The 20,631-nt window shown below is 33.1% G+C and overlaps 1 protein-coding gene and 1 non-coding gene across 3 annotated transcripts in view; both read right to left on the bottom strand.

The window, feature by feature from the left end:
• The window catches only part of LOC115882916 (probable JmjC domain-containing histone demethylation protein 2C), a 459,323-nt gene that overhangs the window by 214,542 nt on the left and 224,150 nt on the right, over window positions 1–20,631 (bottom strand). The gene's annotated exons all lie outside the window — the stretch shown is intronic.
• Window positions 15,974–16,080, bottom strand: LOC115882923. The gene has a single exon (XR_004050295.1). It is a non-coding gene; the product is annotated as a U6 spliceosomal RNA (small nuclear RNA).

Genomic DNA, 20,631 nt, shown 5'->3' with positions numbered 1-20,631 from the left:
TGACGAGTGCGTCACTGCAAACCGCTCCGCCCACTCATTTTATTGGCTACTTGCAAATTTGTTGAATTTTTATTGATGGGACGCCTCGTCTATTTTTTTACGAAAAACATCGAGAGAATATCGTTTCCCCTCTCACGGATACCCCGTAGCTACAGAACTGACAGACGTACTGTACCTACCTGTTTTAAAAAAGTTTTCTCGAATAGTTGAATTTAAATATTTTAAATAGTTTTTTTCTTTATTATTTGTATTTTTTTTGCTTCGGACGACGGAAAGAGATAAAGTTTCCGAAACGTTAAGCATTTTTTTCTTTGTTAGACAAATTTGTATAACTGTAAACATAACTTCTGACAAGCAGCGTCCGTTTAGGTTTAACGCAGAAGTGTTTACAAAAAATAACTATTTTATTTTGTAGATTTTATTAGCCGACAGGATTAGTTCTCCATTCAATCCTTAAGGGCTTATTATCTAGCTCTGCCTGAAAATTCCAATTTTGAAGACAATGGACATAGACTAGTTCTGTTCTAAGGGTATGATATAATACTGAGCCATGTAACTCCGCATATTCCTACAAGGACACGCCACCTTGGCCTTTTATACATATAATGGATTCAAAGGCTCGTGGTCCTTTTACCATCTGCCTTATCGGCTCGGCCTAGCTATACATTACGTAACTCGGCATTCAATCTTTCCCCATTTCCTCGCACCCTCTTTCCTTTTGATAGGAAGAAGGGTGAATGGTGAATAAGGTGGATGATTCGAGGAAATTTCTCGCATGGCTTCGCCACACCGACTACCAGGCGACGTTGCCGCATTTAACTGAATTGCGTGTCATTCTCCGGAAGATGTTATTGAATTTTTCATGCTCTATAAAGCAGCTGCATTGCCGAAGGGTGTAGGGTCAGTGTGAGGATCGAAAAATTCATTGGAATTGGAAAATATTTTCATAAATCTCTTAATTTTATAACAAAAACATATTTGGCCAGATTACCATTAGCCAGATTAGATTATTTAGAACAAAATCTGGAAACTTTTATAAGCAGCATTAAAATATTCCAAGCATAAAAGCAGCTCTTCTTCAACAATTTTGCAAATTGTGTCTCAGATATTTCCCAATATATGTTCAGGGGATACTAAGACTACTTTCAGTAAAGACAACAACACCTTTGAAAAGCTTTCAGTAAAAACTTAAGCTTCATTCAGAACCTCGAAATCAGTGGAATAAATTGGTAGTTTCAATTAGCCGTAGAAGTTTGTTCACCTAATTTTAATGTAAGCAGAACGTCATAATTAGTGGTAGTAATTTTCAATTATTGGAAAAAGTTAACAAACTTTTGACTTTTCCACTAATTATACTTCAAAATTTGCGAGGAATGTCATTTTGGCCTTTGATTATCACCCGCCAAGAAAATTTTTGGTTAGAAATCAAAAGTTTATTGTTTTATAAGCTAAATATTACGATTTCTCTATGGATACAACATACAACAGACTACCGCAAGCTGTTGCTAGGATATTTTATTAATTTTAATTGTGTTTTTTAGACATTGTGAATGATCGTAAACTAAAAAGTATAGTAAACGCCACGAATGTTTGGGAGTGATTCATCGCTTGATGAAGTTAGAATCGACACGCGCGCTATCATTTTTACATTAAAAACGTAAATTTTTACCGCAGACGTAGGTTTTTAATGGCCCGGTCTAATCATCTGCCTGCGCTCCTCCTACTTATTCTAAAAAGTGATTAATTAGCGTGATTGATAAAGACGATACTATATCGCGTTTCTTTGATTGATTCGTTTTTGTGCGTCAGTCCATTGGTGTGCTTGCAGTGCGACCAATGGGACATTCCAGTTTATATTTATAACCAAATATATGTTTTGACAAGACTTTGACAGTTAAAACAACAAATTACAACAGATTATATATTGATTATTATATGACTTGAAACACCACGGCACTGGAATTAAGTTTTATGTGACCTTGAACTGATTAGTTCACATGGTAGCGACCGAGGAATCACTCCCAAACATTCATGGCGTTTACTATATAAAGTGTAATTGAAACCACTAATTGGGAGATTCTGGATGAAGCTTTAGAGCAGTGCCAGATTTTAGTCTGGAATCAAAAAAAAACTGACGTTACGAAGTTTTCATAAAAAAGACGATATACAGGGTTGTTCACCACATACGACACGGAGTATTGTAGCTAAACGATAAGATTTTTACAAATTGTAAGTTTTGGGTTCGATGAAGGACTATTAGAGGTTCAATTTAAAAATAATTTTACAAGATACAGAGTGTCCCAAATAAGTAAAAAATATCAAAGTTGTATTTTTTTTAAATGGAACACCCTGTATATTATTACATTTTTAGTTTCTACGATTAAAATAAAGGTAAATTTGATTAAGATTTATTATACTTAAACCTTACCGTTTTTGAAATATTTTCAATTTTGTGAAATTGCAGTAAAATTTTAAGGCTTCATTTCTCCAAGGGTATCAAAGTTTTAATACTAAATATTTACTGAAGTTTATTTACTGATCAGTTATTGTGTTGCAATAAAAAATAATACTACCTTATACAGAGTGTCTAAAAATTTATTTTAAATAATTATTAGCTTCAAACGGCAATAACTTGTTTAATTTAAATGGAACACCCTGTATATTTTACGAGAATCAGATGCACAATTTAATTGTCTATCAAATTATATCATACCATTTTTTACCTATCTCTTTAAGTTTCCGTAGAAAATGTATTTTCTTGTAATTTAGAACTTATTTATCAATATACCCATGGACTATTGACATTTTAGATTATTTTTAAAGATGAACCAAATTTTTAAAGAGTACAGATACTAATATTGTCGATATAATTAGTTTATTTCATTAAAAAATAAGAAAAATTGTTTAAATATTTATTAAAGAGGATCAATTAATATGATTCCAGTATTCAAACTACATTAACAGACTATTTGCGTTGATTAATAATAATTGCTCCAAATACTAAAAAACTGAATTTTGTATGGGCATTAGACAGTGTGATAAAAAGTAACACCTTAAAAATGATATTTCATTTTTTAATAAATGCTTATTTATAACTACAGAGACTTTAATTTGATAACTTATTATTATATTGATTTCTGACTCAAATCCACATTTATTTATAATAATTTAATAACGAACACAATTAAGTATGTAATTAATTAGTATATGGGCGCAAATAATGGTGTTATATTTAATTAATGGTATACTCTTTTATAAAGATTTAAATAGTTTTCTTTTTGCATACAAATGGGCTAGTAATATTATCGTTTTGCTAAAAACGATAATATTACTAGTCTGTACATTTTGTACATTTGTTGCTTTAAAAACAATCTAAAATGTCAATATTCCATTGATATATTGATAAATGAGGTCTAAATTATAAGAAAATGCATTTTATACGAAAACTTGAAGGGATAGGTAAAAAATGGTATAATACAATTTGATAGACAATTTAATTGTGCATCTGATTCTCCTAAAATATACAGGGCATTCCATTTAAATTAAAGAAGTTATTGCCGTTTGAAGCTAATAATTATTTAAAATAAATTTTTAGACACTCTGTATAAGGTAGTATTATTTTTATTATTGCAACACAATAACTGATCAATAAATAAACTTCATTAAATATTTAGTATTAAAAAAGATTGATACCCTTTGGAGAAATGAAGTTTAAAATTTTTACTGCAATTTCACAAAATTGAAAATATTTCAAAAACGGTAAGGTTTAAGTATAATAAACCTTAATCAAATTTACCTTTATTTTAATCGTAGAAACTAAAAATGTAATAATATACAGGGTGTTCCATTTAAAAAAATACAACTTTGATATTTTTTATTTATTTGGGACAATCTGTATCTTGTAAAAATATTTTTAAATTATAGCTCTAATAGTCCTTCAACGAACCCAAAACTTACAATTTGTAAAAATCTAATCGTTTAGCTACAATACTCCGTGTCGTATGTGGTGAACAACCCTGTATAATATTATTTGTGCTATTTGTCTTCTCGTAATTTCATATATTTCTTCATTTTATAAAATTTCAGTTGTTATAAAAAGTACAGAATATTTTATTGTATGACATTGGGCAAGGTCACATGTACATAATTTACCGTTGGAAAACATAAAAAGTCGCTTTGGTAACTCCATTCTTCCGCGATATTACATTCAACCATCGGTAACGTAACGTAAATTCATGAACTCCATCCTTTCATCCCTCCCCACCCATCCCACCTCTAACAACCCCCTCGCTCTATATCCGCATGCCTGGAAACTAGATGAAAACTCGGCTGGAAACAAAACAAACCGCCCGGCCTGCCCCGGCGCGGCGCTCTACGCGACCTGGCAACTTCCAGCCAGCCACCGACCGGGGGGTACGCCAACTCCCACGCGCCATGCACGTGCTGCTGACGACGGGAATTACACCCCCCGCTTCGCCGTGCTGTACTTCCCCCCAGCTGTGCTCCCGTTCCTCCCTCCGACCGGCCTGACCTCGGAACCGGTTCGGAGCACTAACTGTTGCCCGGGAAACCTTTTTAGCTGGTGGCGCGGACGGCGTCTGGCCCCCTCCGGGATAGGCAGCCATCAGGGATGCAGCAGCAAAAACCAACCTTGGTCGTCACCTGTGCCCTCGGCCTCGTTTGCTGCCACTGTAGTTTTCGAAGGAGTGCCGTTTCAGTGGAAAATATACACTTTGTTTAATTTAAGAACTGTAACCTTTGTGATTGTTAAATAAATAGTCCTATTTACCTCAAAAACATTTAGGAATTAGCCAAATTCAGGTTAAAATACATTAGCAGAACAGTATAATCAAATGTATCTTAAATCATATATAATATGTTATCTATATGATCCAGTCACAATAAAGGAGTCGATGTGGCTTATACGCGTTTACTTTTTGAGCACCAATGACTTATTTTAAGCGGTTCTATTAATTCTATAGGCTTGGTGCATTTCAGTTGATTTCAACAAATTTCGACCGCAGCGCTTCAACGACAGAAATCGGAAATTATCAGTATCTATGTATCTCACGCCGCCGTATGTTGATCGCATTAAAATAATGTTGGATTCGTTGGTTTGTCATAGTATTTAAGTATTCTAGTTTTTTGCTAGCACAGTTATTGAGACTATAAAACACTCAGGTACGTAGTAAAAAATAAGTGAAAAAGAATTCGAACTAGCCGTCGCACAGTGCTTCGAACATATGGCTCTAGAGGACAAAAATACAAAACTTCTCTTTTATTGTAGGCAATTTATTCAAACTAGGTTTATTTGACACAAATGATGAGTACTCTCATTGTACTAAATGATGATGTTCTTAGTCCCACGTTTATGAAAAAAAATCTTATAAATAAGAATAATGTTGGAGCTGTGTTCCATCTAAGCAAATAATAAGTTATAGTATGAAAACGGTGTAAGTATTAAATAAATCCCTGTGATAAAAAAGAATTGGAATAACATTAGACCATGATTCCTATAATATAAGCCAATATAAGATAAAAATGTTTTTCTTTAATGAAAAAGAAACATTAATGCTATATTTAATTAAAAAAAAAACTTAAGATACTATAAATTTACTTTAGGACAACAAAATGCATAGATCGAAACTACTCTGATTCAGAAGAATCACTGCTGACAGAATCTCCCAAATATAGTATCCAAATCACAAGTAGATGAAATATCCGCACATATAACATTTCTGTACATCATTTTCAAATATGTTACTTTCTACGTTGTTACTGTTCTTTTTAGTTTGATATGAGGTTCGGATATTAATACTTAAACCTCTTTTTCTGAAGACCATATCAATATTTATTTTTCCGTTTTCTTGGGTATGAGGTTTGAAACTTCTTGTAATTTAGAACTTATTTATCAATATACCCATGGACTATTGACATTTTAGATTATTTTTAAGATGTACCAAATTTTTAAAGACGTTTCGATCCAAATAGTGGACTTTTTCAGGCACAATGGTCTCATTTGACTGGAACGTTCATCAATATCTAATAAAGAACACATTTTTTGAAATACAATTAATTTTGAGTTCTTGTCCTTATGATCAAAGCCAAGTATTAACCAGACTCGGCATTGCTTATCAATTTTACTCCATCTGAAAAGTATTATAAAATAAAGTTCGTCGCAAGCAGACGCAGTGTGAACTAAAGTAACACCTTAAAAGTGATATGAATATGACAAATAAAAATATTTAATAAATACAGATATGTTTTGATATGTTTTATTAAATGCCTTTCTGAAGTTTGAAAACACATAAAATTTTTATACCCATTTATTAATCGTTTTTAAAAATAAATAAAAAACTAAACAATAACGAACTTGTTTAGAAATAAATTTAAAGTATATACCTTGTTTAACAATATCCATAGTTTTCTTTCAATTAAATACGTACTAACTATTTACGTTTAACTCCATATACGGAACTACTATGAATCTGTACATGTTATTCTTTTCATTGATATAAAGATAATGATCGCAAAATTTATTTTTCCATGAAAATATTTGATAAAAAAGGTGTTTATAAGAAAATGCATATTCTACGATGGTTGAACATTGCTATAAGTGGTAAAATACACATATTCAGATATTATTTAATTTTAACTTTTTCGATTTTGTCCATGGGACGGAGCACTGTCCATCGTGTTAAAGAAGTTGTGACAATTTCAAATGTTAATAAAATTACCAAAAAAATGTTAACGCTCTGTATAAAGGTAGTGTAATTAGGGCGTTGTTGGGTGCAATAACATTCAATAACTCAACTTTCCTAGATATTCAACTCTCCCGAAACAACAATTTATAGCTTCATAGTTTCTCATACCGATTTGATCAAAAGCAAAAATGGATTCAAGCAGTTCGACGAAACAAGTGAGTAAACAAAGTGCTCGTTACATAACCAAAAAATTAAATAGACATATACTATGAGAGGGTGTTCCATTTAAAAAATACAACTTTGATATTTTTTATTTATTTGGGACACTCTGTATCTTGTAAAAATATTTTTAAATTGCAGCTCTAATAGTCCTTCAACGAACCCCAAACTTACAATTTGTAAAAATCTCATCGTTTAGCTACAATACTCCGTGTCGTATGTGGTGAACAACCCTGTATATTTGGCGCCCAACGTAGGGCCAAAAGAAAAATATTTCAGTCAATTAAAATCATTACAGCCACGTCGTGCTACTTAAAAAATAACTGGAAAAAAAACTTTTAAATCTCCTTATTATCATTTTGGAGATCATTTCACATAGCTAAAAGCAGGGTTTAAAAATAACAATGGCCATTTCTCCAAGCGAGAAAGTCGAGTTTTAATCATTAAACTTCCTATAATCCCTTGGAACAACTTCAGTCCGAACGAACAAAAAAAAAGAATAATAACGGAGGAGCGCCCTCGTGCGGAAAAATTACGAAACTTTCTGGGAGAGTCTAATTACAAACTTCTCCAATTAGGACAGTATAACTTTTCGATGACACTGATGATTAAAGCGCTGTTTTCGAAGTTGTCTCGGAATAGAACTGGGGTGGACTTTTTAATTTATTTTATGCGAGAATACTGTCGCTAGTCAGTTTTAAGTACAGTTGTTATCTAAACATTTATTATATTGAAAACTATTATAAAGTTGTATCGAAACTCTTAATAAAACTTATGGATTTTTATAACCATTTCTTTCATGTTTATTGTATTTTTTTATATTTTTTCTTTTCTTTCTCAAAAGCAATTTCAATTTTGAATATTTTTTATACCGGGTGCGTCTCAAAAGTGGCTCACCCCTATAACATTTTTATTTTTTTAGATAAAAAACGAGATTTCGTATGTTAGTATATGACATAAATTGGGATACATTGACGCATTCAATTGTTTTTGGTCACTTCCTGTTTCACCGTAAATGACTACAACTTTTGATTTTTAAATGGCACCCCCGGTATATTTTTACTTTATTCGATAGAAAATGATATTCTGAATAGAATGACGTATCATATGTCAACTTTTGACATTCTCGCTTAATAAAAAAATGTATTTTGAATTCCAAGCTAGAGTGCTACGGCTATGTTAAAAACACTAATTCTTAATCAAGGGGTCTTAATCGAGGGTGCCATTTAAAAATCAAAAGTTGTAGTCATTTCCGGTGAAACAGGAAGTGACCGAAAACAATTGAATATGTCAATCAATCCTAATTTATGTTATATATTAACACACCAAATCTCGTTTTTTAACTGAAAAAATAAAAAAGTTATATGGGTGAGCCACTTTTGAGACATATAACCCGGTATTGTTGCATCTCACAGCCGCTTTACACCAGACAATTTATTTGATAAGTTAGTATCATCAGACATAATTATTTGACGTTTCTGCAGTTATATGAAGTTATTGATATACAGGGTGTGTCTAGAAAAATGAGATTTTTTTGTGAATTTTTTTTTTATCCAGGCCTAGAACCCCTGAAAACACTTTCACTTGTAATATCTTAGACATCTTGAAACGTCCTACTTACTGTTTGATTTGGTAACCATCTGATATTTGATTTAATCCAGATGACTCACCTGAAACCAAAATAAATATATATTAATATTTAACAATAAACAGACTACTGAAATTTCATATTTAAAAGATAAAATATTTTTAAATGGTCTCAAATTTTCCTATATTTGGACTAGCTGTACAAAATCATAATTATCGATTATTACATTAAAACACCTAATTTTCTGTCTAATTTAGGTGCAAATAACATAAATATCTAATATGGTCCTTCCATCCGAATATGACCTAAAAACAATAAAACAACGTTCGTGTAAACGGTCGCCACTTTAGAGTACAAGTTTTATGCATTTCACCTGTCTTTACAGAGTTCTGTTTTTCGAAGCGTATATTTACTAAAACATGAGTCGAGCTAATAATACCATATGATCGAAAAAAAACCGAGTCGTCAAAGATGGCTGGGGAATAACAATCGATGATAATTTTGGCGAGGTGAATCCCTATAGAAGTCATTTAATAAAAATTGACACGAATTATAGAAAGATTTTCCAGACACCCGATTCTATTCCCAAAAAATTATTTTTTTCTGGCACGTTAGACAATACCATTTAAAATTCATATTTACTTAATATAAAAATCAATTAGGTACAACTTAAAGGCCAACTGGCAGCGAGCGCAATTAAAAAATATAGAAGAGCACAGGCCAAGTAAATTACGTCTTGCTTGACCTCGCTAAAATTATCATCGATTGTCATTCCGCAGCCGTCTTTGACACCGTTTTTTTTTCGATTCTATGGTACATGAAACTAGAGAAAAAAATGAAACTGAAGTTACAGTCTATCCAATGAGACATTAAAAATTTCAACTGATGGTAACCAAACATGACAGAAAATACACTTTACCTACCTGTGAAATAAAATGACAGATACAACAGTCACTGTCATGGATCGTCTCGTCGGATACTAGACATAACTCAAATTTTTCAAATGCAACGAAGGTGGATTTGGAAAACGCATTTTTTACGAATAATTTGGTACCACACACTTGGTATTTCACACTTTTGTCTTTACGTTTATGGCCATGGCATACTAAATTAAAATTTAAAATACGATTTTTTAAAGCTAGAATTAGAATGTCAAAAGTTGACATATAATATGTAATAACAATAATATCTTGATGACACTCTGAATAGAATGATATATCATATTAAAATGACACTCTGAATAGAATGATATATCATAATATGATATATCATTCTATTCAGAGTGTCATTTTCTATGAAATAAAGTAACAAAAACACCGACGGTGTCATTTAAAAATCAAAAGTTGTAGTCATTTCCGGTGAAACAGGAAGTGACTGAAAACAATTGAATAGGTCAATGAATCCTACTTTATGTCATCTAATAACTCTAATATTTATCTGAAAAAATAAAAAAGCTATAGAAGTGAGCCACTTTTGAGAAACACGCCAAATATAGTTCATTTCTCCATAAAAAAATATCTGGTGTTTTATTAAGACATGTGCTATAGTATTTAAAGTGAAATTAGCTTCATTTCTCGAATACACCAGCAAAGCAAAAATGATAATTATTCATTATTATCCGTCGAATGGTAGGTTGCGAGCCGAAATAAGTGTATCTCACGTTACACAATGCCCACATTAAAAACAAGGCCATAAAGTCATCAAGATAAACCGGTATCGTCGGGAAATAATGAGTTTTATGACCGATCCCGCCCCTCTTTCATCGATAGTTGTCGAGACCACGACGACCGGCGACGTGGAGCGCAAGCAAACATAAATCATTACCGGATGATAGCGCTATAGTACACTTCCGAATGGCGGATAAACTTTATTTACCGAGCGGCATAAATCATACCGCACGTATGTATCCGCGGATTTTCTGTTGTAAACAGACGAAACGCCCACAGAGTATCCCACACGTAATATTAACAGCGCGCCAGCCATTGGAATTTCGATGTGAACTCCGAAATGTTTAGTTATGAGTTAAAGGAATTACAACAGTTAAGAATATGCATCGTATACATAAATACTGCACTACTGAAATTCAATTAAATTCCAATAAATATGTTTCAGAGATGCAGGCTCACAGAAAACTTAGGTTTTTTTTTATTTAAATAATTTTAATAGCTTAAGTCATTTTTCGAAACCTGACTTAAGACTTTTCAAAAAGACTTAAGTCAGATTTTTGTATAATTTTGTGATACATTTTTAACGCATGTCTTTTTAAACTGTTAGGTGGCAGCCAAGCAGCAGAATGAAAAAACAATGCTCAATACAATTAGTAAATAAAATGTTAGTTTTTCGGAACCGGTGTTGATTATATGTCGTGTTACGCGTGCGTAGTGAGTCTGTTGTCTTTCAAGTGAACCCCCGACTCCGTTATGTAGACCGAAAGACGAAGAAAAGAAATTTATCTCGAATATATTGAAGAGTACCTTAAAATCCTCCAGCCCTTAGCTTATGCCATCGAAATATTACATAGTGATCAAAACACATCACCACTTTTTAATAATAATAATAATAATAAAAATATTTATTTCAAAAATGATCTAAATATGTACAATAAAATTACAAATATATAGACATATTGAAATATTGTCAGCGGTGAAGAGACTTTTATATTAAGAATTCATTGATTGAGTAGGGTTCCAATTCAATTAAGAGTTTTTTCAATGATTTCTTATAGGTTTCTTGACTTTCGATTGCTCTTATGTCTTCAGGGAGGCTATTGTAAAACTTTACACACATATATACTGGATTTTTTTCAGTCAGGGTGAGACGATGTGGGGAACTTGGCATCACTGGATCTTGTTTGGTATTCATGAGATTTTCCATTTCAAATAGGGACTTATGTTTGAAGATGAATATTAAACATACATATATATAAAAGAGCTGGAAGCGTCCATGTAATTCCAAGAAGGATTTAAAGTGTCCTCGACAGTTTCTCTGTACTGAAGTTTCTTTATAAGTCTTATAATTCTTTTCTGAATCAGAAAAATTTTTTGCAGTTTCTGAATTTGATCCCCAGAGAATAATTCCATATCTCAGCAGTGCCTCAAGAATTCCCACAGTATAGTGTCTTCATTGGGTTTGGGTTCACATAACTTGACACAATTCTCAGACCGTAAAAGAGAAATTGTGCCAAGTCTCAAGCATAACTTATAAATGTTGGGTCCACTTTAAATGCTCGTCTATGTAAATACCAAAGAAATCTGCATTCACCACCAAGGCTGACATCCATTTCTCCAATTTTCAAATTGCTCGCTAATTCAATTTTCTTCTGTTGTGTTCGAAAAATTAGTGTATTAGTTTTTCTTTATTTAGCATTAGTCTATTTGCCTCAAACTGATTCCTCTACTCTCATGAAAGCCATACTGCCATTCTCCTCCTTCAGAATATCTTGTGTTGTTCCATGAGTAAGTATATTAGTGTCATCTGCATAGCATGTAAGACTAAAATTTGCATTTCTTGTTGTTTGACTAATATCGTTTAAATAGATGATAAAAAAGTAGTGGCCCAATGATACTGCCTTGGTATACCAATATTCGATTTTGTATACTGGACTACTAATCTTTTCGTCTTTTCTCACAATAACTTGTTGTTCTCTATTTGTCAAGTAGGATGTAATCCATTTGAGTGCTGGACCTCTTATTCCATATTTTCGAGTTTTATTAGTAGTAAATGGTGGTCTAAAGAGTCATATGCTTTGATAAATCAAGAAATATACCCATTATACAGATCTTTATTTTCCAGATGTTGTATTATTGATGTAGTGAAATTGAACAATGCAGTAATGGTACCTTTCTCCTTCAAATACCCATGTTGTATATTCTGAAACAGTTTTGCAACTATTCATGAAAGTTAATATTCTGTTTGCAACTATTGTTTCAAATACTTTTAAAAGCTTGGCAGTAAACTAATTGGTCTATAATTATTCAAATCGGAGGATCTCCTTTTTTGTAGATTGGTTTAATAAATGCCAACTTCAGCCTATATCTGGGAAGATACCATATATTTTAGCGAATTGTTAATGATATAGCACAAGATATCATCAACATTTCAAACAGAATTTACATTATAGATGTTAAATCCCTGTCCACACTGCTGCTATGTTTATTTTTTAGACTTTGACCAATTTTTTGAATTTCCTCTATATTCACAGATTTCAGTCGCATTGACTCATTGTTCTCACTTATGTTACACATGAATGGTACTTTCCTAATACTGGACAATATATTTGGCACAACACTGATTAAGTGATTGTTGAATTCATTTGCTAGAGCTAGTGGGTCTTGATCTATAAAACAATCATCCTTTGGGGAATTTTTACAATTTATTATATAAATTTTATATTATATATAAATTTACAATTAATAAACATGTATTCGATAACATCTACATATATGTAATGCATAATGCATACAATAAAAATATATAAAGTACTACAAAATCGGTTAAATGTATGTTATAAAAAAAAACATTTTTGTGTTTGTAGTTTTATTTTATGTGGTTTTAGGCTCATCCATCTATACTAATATATAAAATCCTTAAGTGACTGACATACTGATTAATCACGATCCTAAGGGATTTCTTGAAATTCCAGTTCCAAGAGGGTGAAACCACCCCTCAAATATTACAATATTTTTTATTTAAAAAACGGTCAAGTTTCCGAAAAAAACTCTTAAACACGTATATGGGTGTTTCTCCACAACTATTACCATTTGGAGTATGTTATAAAAAAAGTAACAAAATACTGACTTATTCCTGAAATTGTTGGTCAGTAGACAAAAAATATAAGAGGAACCATTGAGGAACACATTTATTTATTCATTTTCGTAAATTTACAGAATATTTTCAAAAAAACTGCATCCAGAGGAATGATTATAAAAACAGCGGAATGATATTATCTTGAAGTAAACAAACAAAAATATAATCAAATAAATACATTTAAAAGTAAATTAAGCCTTTTCAAAAGCATGATGTTTTTGAAAGTATGTAATAAGTTTTCTATACATTGATATTAAAGGTACCGCCAAAATTGATATGATCTGTTCATACTTTACAAAAGATACATCTTTTTTATTGAGTATAAAAGCTTGGGCCTTCCGTAAAATACATACTTTTAAGAACATCACTTTCACTTCGTCATCATCAGTAAGGTCGCTCTGTGTAACACCCACGTATCGATAGTTTCTTTTCGGCATTTTGTATTGAATTAAAAGATAAGTTCCAGATTTGATATTTTTTGGCGTAAGTTCAAAGGCATCTAAAAGTTTAATACTGGGACCAGCTTCATCATCGGAATACACAACTTCGTATCGAATTTTCTTAATATTTTTAATGGCAATAAAGGTAACTAACCATTCACCTTCAGAATCTGAAAATGTCTTACAAAATTATTTTTCTTTGCTGGGAGCACTTTTGTCGGCTGTATTATTGTCGGAAACATAATTTGTCGGAGTACCATTAAAATATAATGAATTATTATTATTCTGACCAACGTAATTAATCAATGGTAATCCATCTTCAGGATCCACAAAAGACTAGATTCATTTAATGCTTTTTCCCTGGAATACCGTATTCGACCCAATAGAAAGTTAACGTTTTTTGTCTCAAAACTGATTAATGAAAAAAAATTTAATTGCTCTAAGGAATAGTCATCCATCGTAATTTGATGCACTTTCATTGTGCCAACAAAGGGCTTTATATTTTTGCTTTCGTTTTTAATAATGTTTTCGATTCCATCAATATCTTGTTTCGTTATTGTAAAATATGTCACTTTTATTATGTTTTCTTTAAGATGTGTTATTAGGGCCTTCAAAGGAACCAATATCTTTTCCTTCGGCTACTAGCCTATCACCAGTCCTTTTAGTGACACCCCCAATGCCATCTGGGGCTCCTTTACCATGCCCAGCCTCATCATAATTCCAAGTAAACTTGGAAATTTTTGGGTAGAGTTTGTGAAGGTTTATAATTTTCTTCTAAGGAGCCTCTTTCATAATTTTATTTTGTTTTTTACATATTTTAAGATTTTTTAAAAATGTATACAGGGTGTTTCGAAAAATCTGGTCATTGATTAATCACGATCCTGCTTAAAGCGCTTGACGTAAAAAGCTGGTTGGAAAACAGATTGACTTTAGGGTGTAGAGGTTCGATAAGAAGGGATTTTTCGAAACTCGAATTCTAAGGGGGTGAAACTATCCCTCAAATATTAAAATATTTTTTATTTAAAAACCGGTGAGTTTTTCGGAAAAACTCTTGAACACGTATATTTTATTTTGTTGTTTTACATATTTTAAGATTTTTTATAAATTTTTACAGGGTGTTTCATAAAATATGACCATTGAGTAATCACGATTCTGCTTAAACTGCTTGACGTTTAAAGCTGATTTTTGGTAAATGGATTGACTGTGGGGTGTAGAGGTTCAATAAGGAGGGGTTTCTCGAATCTCAAATTCCAAGAGGGTGAGAGGGCCCCTCAAATATTACAATATCTGTTATTTAAAAAACGGTTAGTCTTTCGGGAAAACGCTTAGACAAGCATAATTTATTTGGGTTTTTTACATATTTTGAAATTTTTTAAAAAAACATACAGGGTGTTCCAAAAGGTTAGATAATTTCTTAACCACGATTCTGCTTAAACTGCTTGACGTAAAAAGCTTATTTTTGGCAAACGGATTTTTCGAAAGTCAAATTCCAACGAGATGAAACTACCCCTCAAATATTACCAAGTTATATAATAATATCGCCATATTGTTTTTTCTCATGCTGACATAAATGTGAGAAAATTTTATCCAGTTTGTATGTTAATGGAAATTCTTGCTTTGCTTTATCATCACCATTACAAATGATTAATTCGACGCGAACGAAGTCGCTGGTACATGCTAGTCTGTATATAAAATAAATTAATAATATGATACTTAGTAAGAAAATCGCCTAATTGGGAATACAAGAAAATTAATATTAATATTTAAAAAAGGTACTTAAATTGAATTCTGGTTATCTTGACTTCTTGGAGTGTAATTATATTGACTAAAGTCTTTACAAAAAATGACTTGACTTGAAATAAAATGACTTAAGTCAACGACTTAAATCATTTTGGTTTTAGAAATGACTTAAGACTTAAGTCTTTTTAAAACTGACTTGTTGCAGCTCTGATATGTTTATAAAAAAAGGCTTTGGGTGTGCCGATTTTCGGATGTACGAAGAGGACAGTCAATATGCTATAAGTACTAAAACATCTACTGAATAAAGAAAGAAGAGCAAGTATTTTCCAAAAAATAAATTTTAACATAGAAATCCAAAATTATTAAGACTTCCAAAATCAAAATCAATCCAAAATTATTTAAAATATTTTCTAGAATAAAAAAAATAATAAAAAACAAACCATACGTTAACACAGAATCGAAAACTAAAAGTTCCAAAAAATGTGGAACGCTTCACGATTTTGCGTGTCATCCTTGCGCAGGGGCCATGCTAATCTTCTCTGTATCGTTCCAATTTTAGTATATGTACCGCCGAAGCGAGTACACTTACCTGTCTTTTCCAGCGGTATATATTCTTATTTTACGTCGGGAGCGAGTAGCGAGATATTAAGACCGCCATTCCAACAGCGCCATCTATTATCGCTCAGAGTAACTACAACAGGTAGGTAGCACACTAGCATTTACTAGTGCAAATTAGAAAATATAAACGGTCTCGGTAAACCAAAGGAGTTTTGTTTAGGTAGTTAGGTTAGGTTAGTAATTAGTAATAATAATTTTCTCTTGTTAAAGTCAAAATCTTCAAAAATTATAAAATCTTTCAAAATTTAAACTGCCCTCATTGAAAAAATGCCGAAAAGTGTTTAAAGCGTCCATTTTCAAAGTAATTATTGCTATCTTGTTAGTTTAATTTAAATTTTATTTACTCAAACCCGTGATAATTGTGAATAAGTGGCATTAAAAACTTAAAAAGCTGTGTGAACTGCAAAAACCATCGTGGATCGTGGTATAACGTCGGTTTCCAATGTTTCATAGGTGTTTCATACATGTTATATAAAATAAAGATTCTTATATGCAACACACTGTATTTTATTTAAAAATTAAAGGAAAATAATAAATTTGAATAAATAATATTTGGCGACATAATTCCGGAAAAAACCGCTCCGAAATTATCAAAAGCTTTGGAGAGCGACCATTGTAAGAATAGCGCCAAATAGTATTTACATTGTCGTTATGGGCACTTTCCAATCTAAACTTGTTCCCTTTAACTATGGCTTTTCACGATTATCAGAAATTAGGACAAAGTCATCAACAAATTGAAGCTGATTGACTGATGACTATATTTGATATCTACAGATGATATAAAGGCTTTAACATGTCTTAATTAATTAAGTAAAATAAGATCTAACAACATAATAAATTAATGTAATTAATTAATTCAACACAGCACAATTAGTCGTTTTCAAGCGAGCATTCGTCTTCCTGCATCAGCGTGTGTACAAAGAGAACTCGGGAAACATTTCAACTACACCCACCGGTCCACATTACCGTATTGCTTAATCAAACAAACTATATAGTTATATGCCTACGTTCTATTCTTAGCACCGTTCTGCTAAGTTCCTAATTACTATTGTGTAACGGCAAACTTTGCATACCGGCCATAATATTACTTATCCTTAAAAAGGCTTGTTAGACTAGACTGTACCATAAATAGGTATATATATAAGGTGAATTAACTTAAATACCTATATGTACTACCAGTCATGACCTATGCATGCGAAACCTGGACACTTGAAACATACATCATAAGGAAACTGCAGGTCGCACAACGCTCAGTGGAACGAAATATGCTGGGAATAACCAAGAGAGACCGTATATAAAAGAATAGAGTGGATACGACAAAAGACCCAGATAATAGATGTCATTCACGGAGTCAAATCCCACAAATGGCAATGGGCACCTGGCCAGAAGAACGCACCACAAAAATTACAGCATGGTAGCCACGAGGAATTAACAGACCTAAAAGAAGACCGAACCTGAGATGGAACCATGATATTAGGAAATAGCAGAGATAACTTGGGCCCGCAACAACAGTAGAAAATAGAGGTGTGTAGTTCGTAAACGAACTAGTTCCGATGAACTATTCCGACCCCGGAATGAAAGGAACTAGTTCCTCAGGACCTATTCCGGGATCGAGACTGTGTCCGATATAGAATAATATGCGACGACGACGGATCGGCTAGCGCGCGTAGCCCGATTGTAGGCAGGAGTGGGGAGTGCCAGACGTACGTTATCGGATCCGGACCTAGAGGAACTAAACTAAATAAAAGACTAGTTTACGTACCAACGGATCGGGCCAGCGCGATCGATGCTAGGCAGGAGTGGGGAGTACCAGCCTTATGTCGTATGTTATCGGATCCGGACCTAGGAACTAGAGGAACCGGAGGATCCGGACTAAAGGAACTAGAGGAACTAAATAAAAGACTAGTTTACGTATGGATCAGCCAGCGCGATTGATGCTAGGCAGGTGTGGGGAGTGCGAGCCGTATGTTATCGGATCCGGACATAGAGGAACTATTAAAAGACTAGTTCACGGGAATCTATTCAGTCGGCAGATCCGAGATATAATACAAGGCGACGACGATGGATTCGGCCTTTTTTATTGCCGCAGCCGGTGCGGCGTAATTACCACAGAAAATTGTCGTGGATACTGTTTTTGATTTTAGTTTGTTTTTTAAATATTTTATGGGAATGTTTCACTTTAGGTCCCTAAAATTAAGAAATATCTTATAAAACGAAGTAGATATTCTGAATTTTTAGACAAAAACAAAAATCTTGAAGTGAGGAAAAATGCAATTTTTCGTAAAATTTTTGTAATATTTGCTCCAATTGATTAGTGGTATAGTTCTTTTAAATTTTGATTTGAGTTTTTTTTATTTTTTTTTATCTGCTATAAAACTTACCTATATGTTTTTAACATACACAATTACACGTCTCGTTATATCCCCGTACATTATAAAAATTATACAGATCATACTGTGAATAGTTCTGTCTGACAACGAAACGCATTAGCAAGCAAGGGGGATGTCAATGTTAGTCGGGAACTATTGTGAACTAAAGACCTAGTTCAAGGAACTATTCCTCTGGAGGAACTAGAACTAAGGAACTAGTTCCTCCCAAGGAACTAGAATTCCCACCTCTAGTAGACAATGGGCCGCCCAACTACAAAGAGAGTATCTAAATATTTATATGAGGGAGGCTACACCATAATTGGAAATGGTTGAATAAGCTGAAAATGATGTTGATGATGACTGGTCGTCATCGTAGTACACGTTGGTCGAATGTTTTCTTCTTTGGACAGAGAGGCATTCTACATTTAAATATGATTGAGTTTCTTCCACAAGTACTCCATGCTAACTTAATTCTTCTGTTTATTTCTGGTAGTAGAGATCCCGAGGTGTGTATATATTATATTTCAGGTGGGTATATATATTATGTTTCAGAAATCTGCCTGGGTACGTTTATGTTGTAGCTGCTATAAACGATAAAAGCAGTGAATTAGCGCTGCTCTTATCGTTGCTCAACTGCCAAGCGGGTCTCGACGCGTTGCTCCAATATAAACACCTACATACAAATTAATATAATAATATTCTTTGCTTCGCTACTATCGCTGCTCTTATCGTTTATCGCCGCTCCAACATATATACGCACCCTAAGGCTTAGCCTGATTCTGTCATGTTAAGCCACACCCAAAATTCCAAACACACGTGATTTGATTAAGGCTTGATTAAGGTTTGCAGAGCTTCAGCATTTGCCATAAAATAAAAATAGCGAGCAATTTTTTACAAAACTATATAAATTATATATCACTGTAATGACAAAACTTCAATATATTTCCGTATTGTAAGGGAATTTTAAATTATGTCTTTATTTTGGAGAAAATTTAGTCCAAACATAAGGAATATTTTATTGATGTTTGACCATCAAAATCTTAGAAATAGAGAAGTTGTCTAAAAATGTGCTACAATACGGATATAGTATAATCCTTTACATTTAATTTCCTTCTTCATTTGTGTCAAAATACCTAGCCAGTTTTGCATAAAACGTTAAATGCCGAACGCTTATTTTGCTACTTTTTCGGACCAGTGAAATGGACTCGTAAGATATGATTATCCATCTATTTTTAATCGTTATGTAAGTTAAAATAAACGAAGACAATGGAAATCCGAAATTCTTTTATTTTGAATACTGAATCATTGTCCACCGCAATCGAAGAAAAGGTGGAAGTAAATTACATTGGCCTATATTTTTTTGCTTCAAAGGCCTAATCTCCGTCCGATCTCCAAGTGCAATGTTCCGTGATGTACGAGCCGTCCAAGCTTCGGTCTATCGCCGATGATTTATTGGCCGATCTATCGGCATCGGCCGACACGAAAAACTTTTAATGGCACACGGCGACGGACGTGTATGTCGGATTATGAGCCGATGACCTTTGCAGCCATGAATTACTCGTTATTGGGTAAGGTTGCGTGCGCACGACAGCCTTTCTTCCCCGTGTTTTCTCAAACTTTTAACGATCGAACGCGGATTTTATGTGCCGGCAATTTCGATTCGTTGTTACGATGGAAGCGTTGTTATTGCTGAAAATAACTGCAGTTCCGTGGCGCGGTGCCTCGTGTCGAACAAGCGTTTTGCACACTGACGTTAGCCGTCTTAAAATAAGTTATTACAACTAAAAGAGTTTGGGACTTCCATTGTCTTTATTTATTTTGCTTACGCAATGTTTCCTTGGTACCTGGTGGATGCACTCTTTCTCTTGGTTTGATGGTTCAGGTTTTGTTTTTGCTAGGAGACTCCTTAAAGTAGTCCCAGACTTAAAAACCGTTTTAATTTTATATTGCTTAGCTATTCGCCTGATTCTAGTCGGACCTGCAAATTGGATATAATATTGTCTAGGGATTTTGCAGAGTCACCATTCTGAAGCAAATCGGTTTTAATATTACTTAGTTCAGAATTCAGAGATTCTTGGTCACTGCATATAGTGATTGCTCTACGACACAGTGTTTTAACTATACATCTTTTGGTTGCTTGATAATGG

This window comes from Sitophilus oryzae, unplaced genomic scaffold (assembly GCF_002938485.1).
Source record: "Sitophilus oryzae breed Bouriz unplaced genomic scaffold, Soryzae_2.0 scaffold_179_pilon_pilon, whole genome shotgun sequence".
Taxonomy (NCBI): Eukaryota; Metazoa; Arthropoda; class Insecta; order Coleoptera; family Curculionidae; genus Sitophilus; species Sitophilus oryzae.
The sequence above is the reverse complement of the archived record's forward strand: the minus strand, read 5'-3'. Positions and strand labels throughout refer to the sequence as shown.